This window comes from Solanum stenotomum, chromosome 1 (genome assembly GCF_019186545.1).
Source record: "Solanum stenotomum isolate F172 chromosome 1, ASM1918654v1, whole genome shotgun sequence".
Lineage (NCBI taxonomy): Eukaryota > Viridiplantae > Streptophyta > Magnoliopsida > Solanales > Solanaceae > Solanum > Solanum stenotomum.
Window position 1 is genome coordinate 54,746,192 of NC_064282.1, and position 12,524 is coordinate 54,758,715.

At 32.5% G+C, this 12,524-nt stretch overlaps 1 protein-coding gene across 1 annotated transcript in view; it reads right to left on the bottom strand.

Moving 5' to 3' along the window:
- Window positions 1-12,524, bottom strand: part of LOC125853815 (mitochondrial thiamine diphosphate carrier 2-like) — a 216,221-nt gene that overhangs the window by 170,471 nt on the left and 33,226 nt on the right. The gene's annotated exons all lie outside the window — the stretch shown is intronic.

Genomic DNA, 12,524 nt, shown 5'->3' on the forward strand with positions numbered 1-12,524 from the left:
TCATTACAAGTAAGACATGGTGTTGCAATCGATTTGTTGTTGGGATTTTGGTGTATGAATGAGATTTGATTCCGTGATCTTTGGATTAGCTAATGAAGGAATTCCCTCGTGCATTAAGCCATCAAATTCTTGATAGGAATAATTAACTTTATAATGTTTTAATAATGACTTACACTTTTTTAACGATTTTTTTTTATGATTATGCCGATGATGATAGGTGGATGTGCTTGATATGTTTTTTGATTGAAAGTATTTTTCTGCCTCTCTTTATTTTTTTGTCTTATTTTAAACAAAGACAACGGTATTTTCCCATTTATTTCTCTGCACTGTTTTAAAAAAATAAAGTAAGATGTCAAAGTGTGATTTGCTCCATTTGTAGAGTTTGCCGAAATTCTCTAATTTGAAAAATGTCAATATTATAAAATAATCATGTTTTATCCTGAGATGAATTATTTTGAAACCCTAATCAACATCGAGATGATTAAATTCCTTAAGGTCATAGAATAATATCTATGGGCACATAATTAATTTAACGCTACTTTTCAATTACAAATTCTCTTTTATTAAATCTGGTTAAGAATATTGAAAAATAATAATTTTGTGAGACTAAATTTTAGGTTAGGATACTCGATTAGTTTTTCTTAAGATAGTTGATATAAAAAGTATGGAGAAATTGTTATATTTCATGAGGAATCATCTAACTATATATTACAACACTCCTAAAGGGATAGAGTTTGAACTAGTCCCATTTTAAGCTTATCTATGAGTTTGAAAAAAATAGTAATTTAGCTACCAAATTAATTATGTAATATACAAGATAACTCGAATAATTTGTATACAGATTATCTCTAACAGATGCCATGTAGAGTATTAAATTTGCCTGCAAGACTTTTTCCAGTTTATCTTTTTTGTATAAGATGCAGCATGGCATCTACAATATAATATATAGCACTCACTTTTTTTCATAAATATCTATTCTTAATCAAATGTCTAAAATTCAAATACTTCTCTTTCAAAAAGTGTCTTGCTCTTTAATTAGAGAGTCTCACTACATCAAAAGTGATCTATAACGGCAAGAGCTTAATTATTTCTAAATATATTTTTTAGAAACAATTAACACTCTTTGTAAATGTCCCTAACTAAAGCCAAGCGATGTTGGAAATTAGCTAATGCTGGTAAACGCTTAAATATTTTTTGTTAATGTACATATTTATTGCCTCTAAAATTTATTTTTATTGTAATGCCTATACGAATATATATATCAATTAACCATGTTAGTGATCAATTTTGAATACCAAATGCCATTTTTTTTTAAAATCATGGTTAACTGGCTTGTCTTTTTGTATCATCAAAAGAGCAGAATCATATAGTTATTTAAGCTGAGACAGTCATTAAAAGACAACACATTAATTGTAAACCTACTTTTTTTTTTCTTTTGCAAGAGATGCTTCATTAATAGGGATACCAAAACTAGTGCCAACTTTTATTTAGAATATACTAATACTTCATATATTATATTCTACTAAAGAGGCTTAACTTAATTAAATAGCATGAGATATCAAAAAATCTAAGATGTATTCATCTGAAACTATATATTTAATTTATTATGTTATAGCTTAAAATGTAAGAAAGCAAGATCAAGATTCACACTCCTTTTTGTGTGTTTGACTAGTAAGGTCTATTCGAGCCTTAATTTTATTTTGACATAATTCAAAGTTCAGTCATTTTCGACAGTAGAGAATAATACCTTGTACAAGATAAAAGGAAAAAAAAATTGAATAAAATCTTGGTGTAAAAGGGCTTGAATACCTATTATATGATTCACTCTCCTCTGCATGCAAATTTATCACTCTAACTTTGCACTAACTCAAAATTGAATTTAACTCATCTTAGCATATACTTACCATATATGTAAGAACCAATCATAATTAGCTTTTGTAGATATTTTTAAACGAACAATTTCAATAAAATCTTTCAAGTTTTTACTATACATAAAGTTTCTTTTATTTGTATTAGTAACTACTTTAGGGGGAATGTTTTTATGCTATGCTAATAACTAACTATATTTAATGTTTTAATGACCATCTAATGAGGTTACTATGAAATATTTACTCATAGGTAAGGAAAGCTCTTCTAATAGGTCATGGTTATTCTCTTGGATATATGGTTCACCCGGAGGAAAGATTGATCTTCAAGAAATAGTAAATGGTTGTATCAATACACAAATATATAACTAATTTACATCAATCCATATAAATTGCAATTTTATTCAATCAACAATTAAGAAGTATTACAAAAAAAAATATATAATTTTTTTTTGTGATCAGGTCAATATAACCATAAAATTCTCCGTGTCTTTTTTTTATTTTTTTTTATTTTTTATTTTTATTATTATTATTATTATTATTATTATTATTATTATTATTATTATTATTATGAATTTATCTGAACCAATATATGCTTTTCATTTAGTCTTTTTAGGTTCTGATCTTATTAGGGGGTCTAGAAGTGGTATTACTTCCCAATTCAATATATTCTTCATTTTCCTTGGTATTGGTTCTTTGAACATTGTTATTCTATATTCTATTTGACTACTATTGTTTAAAAAGCATGAAGGTATTTATGAATGTTGATTAAATTTTTTGTCCTTTATTAAAAGACTCTATACAGATAAAATTATCTTTTATTATTTTTCTCAAATATTATTATTCATTTATTATCATAATATTTAGAATTTTCAAATTAATTAAAAATATAACTATTAAATCTTTACTTATTTGTAATAGGTAAGAACTCCTAATATTTTACTACTTTAAAATTGACTAAAATTTTATTTCTTAAATATTTTCTTATTTGAATTATATAAAAGAATCCTAACATTTAAGAATTCAAAATCAATACCCTTACCTCATATAAATCCTACTTAAATTATAATAAACAAAATAAATAAATAAATAATATTTTAAAAAAAAAGGTTTACGTTTCTTTAAATAATTGTTTAACTTCCCTATAAGAAATTTGTATCATTTAGATAAATATAACATTATTTTAACATCAATTGCCATTTTTTTTACATTATTTCATTTTTTATATATATAATTTTATTGATTGACACGTCGTGCAAAGCAGGTACACTATATTCTTACCTATGATATTACATGCCTGCCAATTTCGAACTAATTTTTTCTTTTTTAGAAACAAACTTTTCAAAAGAAAAAAGTAACAAGAATGAATGCTATAAAATCCAAGGAGGGAAAATAAAGTGAAATTCTATATGATGATTAGATAGCTGATCATATATATTCTTGGAAAGACATTTATAGAATTTTGTTGGGTTCCATATGTCAATAGATTTGGTTTTCTTTCTTATATTTAGTAATTAATATTAAAATAATAAGGAGATGAATTGATGCTATGAGTAAGTGGTATTCTATTTTCTATGCGCCTACCATTATTTCATGGGATTAAAAGTCTTTCTTTACCTAATAGTGTCATTGCATGCCCTTCGTTTATTAAACTAAAATAATGAAAAAAATACGATTTTACAAAGTTCGATAAGTTTGGCAAGCCATGACTTATGATGGAATAAATGGATCACTTTTTCTATTGTTTGAAATTAAATTTTTTTAATTAAAAGGACAAATAAGAGAGGATTAGAACAGTAGGGCAAAGTGCAAGGATACCCTATTTCACTGTCGCTATTGTCCGCCTTTTAAATTCTGTAGTCCTTTTTAACAAATAGTTTGAAATAAAACTCTCTAATATTTTACTCAGTTCAATAATTAAAACTGAATCAGTCTTATTCATCATTTTTAGCATATAAATTCTTATATGGAGTTAGCTTGGTTCACAACATATGTCATTATACAAAACATAAGACAACTCAATAATTTTACCAATTCAATTTAATATTATAAAGAAAAAAAGTAAGTGACAAGCAGAATATCTCAAACACTAAGGGATCGTTTGGTAAAGTGTATAAAAATAATGCTAAATAGAGTTGTATTTGTAGTGCTTGCATTAGTAATCCTTGTTTTAGTTATGTTTGCATCAGTTATTCATAGATACTTTTTATGCATTGTTTGGTTTGGTATATTAAAAAAATATGCATTGTATAAAAATATTTATTTACAAAAGTATCCTTCATATGGTTGAAAAGATGTAAAGTACTTTTGAGCGGTAATTGGGTCATTAACCATGCTAATGCATGTATTAAATTCCTTTACATTACTAATACCTAAAAATCCATGGTATTAGTAACACTCCTCAATACACAGTAGAGTATATAACTAATGCTTGCATTGTATTTGTTAATACACTCTACCAAATGACCCCTAAGTCTTTTAACTTGAAATGCGAAAAAATGAAATTACCGCTCAAGATTTGGTGTCATAAATACAAAAACTTCTAAAATACGATGCAAGCCTGAAATTAAAATGACAAGTCTCGACGTAAGAAATATCTTGTTTGAATACTAAAATAATAGAATAAATAAAGAATAGAGGGAGGTGTGGACCGTGGAACAACCAAAAAACTCACCACAACTACAAGATAACCAAAGCTCAGACTCAAAAATCTCCACGAGATGCATCATATTCGAAAATGAATTTTTCCCACAAAAGAGTGCAACAAGTGTAGTATTGTTGAATCTAAAGGAAACTGAAGACATGGAACATGTTGTTGTGTTGAAGATAAAGGAAACTAAAGACATGCAACATGTTGAACAACCTGGTCCAATCAATGTGTACAATGGAGTTAGAGTCACTCTAGTATTAGGTCACTTATATAGACTAGGCTAGTACTTCTTGTACTAGCTTAAGTCGACTAGGATTATATTACGAGTATGATTATATTACGATGACTAGAATTACATTACGACTACGATTAGATTATTTATAATTTCACTATTATTATAGTAGTAATAGGTATTGCAGTAGGAATCGAAGTATAGCTAACTTAGGACCTCTCTCTATATAAAGAGCATGTACTCAACAACTTTAATCATCAATACAATCCTTGATTTCTCTAACCCTTACGTGAGAATTCTACATGGTATCAGAGCATAAAAAATCTTCTGCTCTCTGAGTAATGATTAAAAAAAACACCACACGTTCAACTGCAATGGCCCCCTCTACCAACACTATGTCGGCCTCCTCACTTCACCAATGCATTGATGCTTGCTCCATTAAACTTAAGTCAACAAATTACCTTCTATGGAGGATACAAATACCCCAATTGATTCAGGTGATGAGACTAACCTATCTCATTATAGAGAATGAACTAACTAAAAATAGTTGTTCCACTGGACAAACTGCTGAAAAAGTTATAGCGGTTGAGAATGATGCAAAAGATAATGGTAGCATGATGATTGAGAGGAGAACGATGATAAGAAGATGGATCTCAAACACCTTGACAGAAGAAAATATGTACCTAATTGTGGGCTTCTCAATTGCCAAGGAGGTGTGGGAATATTTGGAATAAGCTTATCTTCAAGCAACAAAAGATAAGTAGTTTCAGCATAAACAACAACTACAAAGTGTTAGACTAGGAACCAAAAAGATTGATGAATACATCAAGGAATTCAAAGGAATATGTTATGGTCTTGCAGCCATTCCCAAACCCGTGGATGAAGATAGTAAAGTAATCAATTTTGCTACAGGTTTAGGTCTCAAATACAAGACCTTCAAGATTTTCATATTAGGTAAGGCACCATATCCCAACCTTAATCAATTTGTTAATGCTCTCACGGGTTTTGATGTAAGGGAAAATGAAGAAGAGGTGTTGCAACAAATCCATAACATGGTATTCTCTACCCAAAGAGGCAGAGGAAGAGGAAACAACAACTTCAACTTAAGAGAAAGAGGTTTCAAGCCTACTGGACAAGGACCAGGTTCTCCGAACAATCAAAGTTTTCCAAGTAGAAATAAGGAGAGGAGTAGCACCGAGCCATGTCAAATCTATAGTAGGAAGAGTCATACTGCTCTTAAGTATTTTTACTAGTGGGACTACTCGTATCAATCTGTAGATGAACTATCACAAGTAACGACTTGATATCATATTCATACCGAAGCATTGACAAAATAAGTTTTTATTGAGTTTTCGAAGCAAGCTAGGAGTAACTATTCCTCCACTCTCTAGCTTGAGGGGAAGTGTTGAAGATAAAAGAAACTGAAGACATGGAACATGTTGAAGTGTTGAAAATAAAGGAAACTGAAGACATGTAACAAGTTGAACAACCTGGTCCAATCAACGTGTACAACGGAGTTAGAGTCACTCTAGGATTAGGTCACTTATATCACCTAGGCTACTAACTAGGCTACTACTTCTTGTTCTAGCTGAAGTTGACTAGGATTAGACTACGATTATGAATATATTATGACTGAATTAGATTATTTATAATTGAATTATTATTATGGTAGTAATGGGTATTGTAGTAGGGCTATAAGTATAGCTAACTTAGGACTCTACAATTCTCTCCCTATATAAGGAGCATGTACTCAATAATTTTAATCATCATATAAAATTCTTGATTCCATTACGTGAGAATTCTACAAGTATGTATGAGTGTGAAACCACATGTGTAACACCCCGCAACTAGAAGGAGCTACAATTAGAAAGAGTCATTTTTGGAAAGAATGAAAAATCTGAAAATTTGACAAAATTAAGTTAAGTATGAGTTTTGGGTCAACTTCAAACGACCATAACTCCTAGATCAAGATGATTTAGGTGTGCTACAAGATACCATATGAAATATCTTTGAATTACCTTTCCAACGCCGCTGATTTTACTCAGTTTCGAGTTTTTATGAGTGAGATATGTCTATTTGAAGTTGGGTTGTCTAGATAAAGAAAGTCAAAATTGGATTTTAGAAGGGTATTATGGTCTTTTCAATACCCAATTAATTAAATTCATTTTTGGTAATTAAGTTGGGATCTCTACTGATGGGATTCAGTTTACGCTATTGAAAAACAAGTTAGGGTTGTGAGAGGAGAGAAAAGAAGAGGATAAAAGAGGAGAAAGAGCAAGGAATCGTCAAGTTCTTGGAGCTAGGCTTGTGAATTTCATCAAGGGGTGATCTCTACGAGGTATGTGATATCACACAGCGTTGGGTTAGTTCAACCATGCGCCAATCATGATTTATTTCAGCGAATTTAGATTCTTGAAAGTTTAGAAATTGAGTTCTTGATGAATTTGTTTGAAGTTTCTATTGGGTTCTTGATTGTTGGAGTTGTTGAGGAGTTTTTGATTTAGATTCATGAAATTAGATTTCGTTTTGAGTTGATTCTTACATATTTTGGTTATGTATTCGAATTTAAGTGTTTGGGAAAAGAACCAATTGAATCTAGAGGGTTTAGAGTTGAAAAACGAGCAAGAGAATTCATCAATTTTCTGGGGAAAAGGGTTTAGAGGTTGACTACTGCCCCAGTGTTGACCTTACTAGAAGGTACACAAGGCTTTGTTGTATATTGTGATGCGTCCAGAGTTGGTTTAGGTTGTGTGTTAATGCAGAATGACAAAGTTATAAATTATGCCTCCAGACAGTTGAAAGTTCACGAGAAGAATTACCCAACCCATGACTTAGAGTTGGCTGCCATAGTATTTGCTTTGAAAATATAGCATCATTATTTGTATGGTGTTCATGTTGATGTATTCACAGATCACAAAAGTCTCAGTATGTGTCTAATCAGAAAGAGCTTAATCTCAGACATATAAGGTGATTAGAGTTACTCAAAGATTATGACATGAGTATTCTTTATCACCCAAGCAAGGCAAATGTTGTTGCTGATGCCTTGAGTAGATTGTCTATGGGTAGTACCACCTATTTTGAGAAAGATAAGAAAGAGTTAGCAAAATATGTGCACAAACTTGCACGATTAGTAGTTCGACTAAAGGATTCCACAGAAGGAAGAGTAGTGGTGATGAATGGGGCTGAATTATCATTAGTGTCAGAAGTGAAAGAAAAGCAAGACCAAGACCCTATTTTGCTTAAATTGAATGTAAATGTTTATAAGCAAAAAGTAATGACTTTTGAACAAGGGGGAGATGGTGTATTGAGGTATCAAGGTACGTTGTGTGTACCAAGGGTGGATGAACTCCAAGAGAGGATCATGGAGGAAGCTCATAGCTCTAGATATTCCATCCATTCGGGTTCCACAAAGATGTGTCGTTACTTGAGAGAGGTATATTGGTGGAGTAGTATGAAGAAGGGCATTGTAGAGTTTGTTGCTAAGTGCCCGAATAGCCAACAAGTTAAAGTAGAGCACCGACGGCCAGGTGGTATAGCTCAGAATATAGAATTTTGGAATGAAAGTAAGAGATGATCAATCTGGATTTCATCACAGGTTTACCAAGGTATCGCAGGCAGCATGATTATATTTGGGTAATTATTGATAGAATGACAAAATCAGCCCACTGTTTGCCAGTAAAGACTACCCATTCAGCAGAGAACTATGCCAAGTTGCATCTTCAAGAGGTAGTTAGACTTCATGGGGTGCCAATTTGATTATCTCAGATAGAGGTGCGCAATTTATTGCACAGTTTTGGAAGTCATTTTAGAAAGGCTTGGTTTCAAAGGTGAACTTAAGTACTATTTTTCATCCTCAGACCGATGGTTAAGCAGAGCGCACTATTTAGACATTAGAAGATATGTTGAGGGCCTGTGTGATTTATTTCAAGGGGGATTGGGATAATCACTTACCTCTCATTGAGTTTGCTTACAACAGTAGTTACCAATCTAGCATCTAAATGGCTCCTTATGAAGCTCTTTATGGGAGAAGATGCAAATCTCATATTGGATGGTTTGAAGTTGGTGAAGCTGGGTTGATAGGACCAGACTTAGTTCATCAAGCTATGGAGAAGGCAAAGGTTATTCAAGAGAGGTTGAAAACAGCACAGAGTTGTCAGAAATCTTATACATATGTTAGGAGAAGAGACTTAGAGTTCGAAGTAGACGATTGGGTTTACTTGAAAGTTTCACCCATGAAGGGTGTTATGAGGTTTGGTAACAAGGGGAAACTTAGTCCCCAATATATTTGGTCCTTACAAAATATCCAATAGGATTGGCAATGTAGCTTATGAGTTAGAGCTACCACAAGAGTTAGCAGCAGTTCATCCAGTGTTCCACATCTCCATGTTGAAAAAGTGTATGGGTGATCCTTCATTGATCATACCAACTGAAGATATTGGAATCAAGGATAGCTTATCTTATGAGGAGATTCCTGTTCAAATTCTAGATCGCCAAGTTCGCAAGTTGAGAACAAAAGAGGTAGAATCAGTCAAAGTTCTTTGGAGGAATCAGTTTGTTGAGGAAGCTACTTGGGAAGCTGATGAGGATATGAAGAAGAGATACCCACATCTCTTCGAATCCGGAGAAGATCCAAATTAAGGTAGTAATCCTTTTCTTGGCATTTATTTATAAGTTGGCATGTTGTATTTACATTTTGCTTGTTGGGTGTTTTAATTGAATGTTAGATGTTATACCTTTAGCCTGCTAAGATTGATCTCATTCGAGGACGAATGTTCCCAAGGGGGAGATATTGTAACACCCCGCAACTTGAAGGAGTTAGAATTAGAAAGAGTCATTTTTGGAAAGAATGAAAAATCTGGAAGTTTGAGAAAATTAAGTTAAGTATGAGTTTTGGGTCAACTTTAAACAACCATAACTCCGTGTTCAAAATGAGTTAGGTATGCTATAAGATACCGTAAGAAATATCTTTGAATTACCTTTCCAACGCAGCCGAGCTTGCTCCGTTTCGAGTTTGTATAAGTAAGATATGTCCATTTGAAGTTGGGTTGTCTAGATAAGGAAAGTCAAAACCGGATTTTAGAAGGGTATTATGGTCTTTTCATTACCCACTTAATTAAATTCGTTTAGGTTCTTGAAGGTTTACAAATTGAGTTCTTGATGGATTTGTTTGAAGTTTCTATTGGGTTCTTGATTGTTGGAGTTATTGAGGAGTTCTTGATTTAGATTCATGAAATTAGATTTTGTTTTGAGTAGATTCTTGCATATTTTGGTTATGTATTTGAATCTAATTGTTTGGGGAAAGAACCAATTGAATCTAGACGGTTTTGAGTTGAAAAAACGAGCAAGAGAATTCGTAAAAATTCTGGGGAAAAGGGTGGGGGGTCGCGCCACTCAGAGCACCCCACAAAGTGTTCTGTATTTTGGGCTCTGGGGCGGCGCGCCAACCAGTGCGCCCCAACTTCAGTTCTAAAGTTTTCTCTCTAGCGCCCCGCGCCACTCAGAGTGCCAGGGACGCCAGGTCTTCTAGTTTTTCCCACTTCTTTCCGTACTACCTCTGTTGAAATGTACCTATGTTTCCTAGTTGATTCCTACACTCTAAGGTACGTCTAAACAACATGAAATCTTCAATAACATGAGATCATAAACCTTGAATCCATAATTAAATTCAAGGAAAGTTTAGAGTCAAGTCAAGTGAAGTTCATATAGTTTTCCAAAAGTCTTTTACGAACGTTTTAACTTTGTTTTAAGACTTGAGTTTTGAGTTGAGTAAAGAGTAATTATTGAATTCCATTTCTTCAAAATAATATATCGGGACTATGTATTCTAAAAGAGTAAAATGTTTTTCACATTTAAACAAGGAAGGAAACTTTGATTTCCAAAAGAGCCTTTGATCTGGTTTTCAGTAAAGAGTAAATGCTTTCACAATTACGCAAGAGAGGAAACTTTGAATTCCAAGAGGAGCCTTTGAGCTAAGTTTTGAGAAATTATATCAAACCACAAAAAGAAGTATGTTTTTAAACATAAGAGCTAGTATTATATTTTGGGAGTAGTATTGAGCACCAATCTGGGGGCGAGTTCAGACAACTCCCAGTCCCCATAAACCATGTATCCATCATAGGTAGAAAAGGGTCATACTTTTTAGATGATTTTAGATGATTCTTTAGTGCTTTTTAGCATAGACTAGTGGATCCACTTAGTAGTTAGGTTTTATACCTTTGGTAAGGTATAGGACGCCCCTGGCAACGTGAGGCAAAACGTTTTATCATCACAATAGCTCTTAAGTGATGGTTGTCGGCTAGAGAAACTCCCACAACAGTATTATTTTGTATTTTTATATACATTTGAGAGTTTATATTGTCTCTTTGCATACATCCATAGTTACTATTGTATTTCTAAATACACAGAGTTGTTATCCATGTTTTAAAAAGCTTTTCTTTATATTGCACTTGTATACACTGCTTTATATTGAAATGAGTTGAGTTGAGTTGAGACCAGGTTTGTTCTTCAGTTTCTTTCAAGCTTATGTCTTGTTTTAGAATTCACCTTGCATGCTCGTATATTCAATGTACTGATGTCATTTGGCCTACATCTTTTTATGATGCAAATACAGGTAACCAGGATCAACATCCATTGCATCGTTGATTCTAGTTGAGCTTTAGAGTTGTTGTTGAGCCTTCTTGCTTTCGGAGGATCCATTTTATTGCTTTCAGTATATTTAGTTCATTAGGATGTCGTAGGTCTTATCCCGACGTCCATTTTAGTTGTTAGAGACTTCATAAATAGTTAGACGTAATTCTTTAGTCTTTTCATTTTCATTCTATTATGATGAGACTTGAGTTGCCACTTTGGCTAGTGAATGTTATTTTAATACATTCTCGGATATCTTTGAGCTTTTAGTTTACTTTTAAAGTATAGTTATGATTGAGTCAAGTCTTCTGCTGAGTAAGTTAGTCAGGCCAATGGTTCGCTTGGGGCCAGTAATGGTTCTCGAGTGCCAGTCCCCCTAGGGTGTAGGCTTGGGGTGTGACAATATGTTTCATAGACCAACAATGAAAAAGTAGTGACAGGAGTATACAAGAAATCATTCTCAAATTTTACAAGTTTACATTGTACTTATTAGTCAACTTTCACCAAAATTGGATAATCAAATGTCACGTAATTGTCAAACATCAATTAAGCACATAATCAACAAGACTGAATGATATAATAAGATGAAATGCAACATCTTGAGACAATATGCCTCAAATTCCATGTTATCTCTCAATCGTATATACATGATACTTCTCAGAAATTTCTCGAAAGTTCGTAACTTATGAAGGACTCATGAGGTTAATAAACCAACACGGATGATCTCACGTGCCTGTGAAAAATCTCAAGGCTCTATCATAAAATTAAATTATCCTCAACAAGGATAATATCGAGGTGCCCAACACATAATCATAAAATGATTACAACATGGATGATCTCCACGTACCAGACCCTTACTCATTCTAGATCTTATGTAAATACATATGCACTATATAATTAATAAAATTGGGAATGATAATGCATCTTAATCAGCCAACGTCGATATAAAATATAATCACCTCTACTATCACAGATATGCAGGTTCAATAAGATACATAAACACACGAAAGCAACCAAGTCAATAATACATCAGTTAATGCATACATGCTTTGACATTCTTTGATTACAATACGATATTTTTATAGTAATAAACTTTTACTTTTATAAATATGGTACTCGTACCAATTCCCTCACACTATTAGTACGAGAC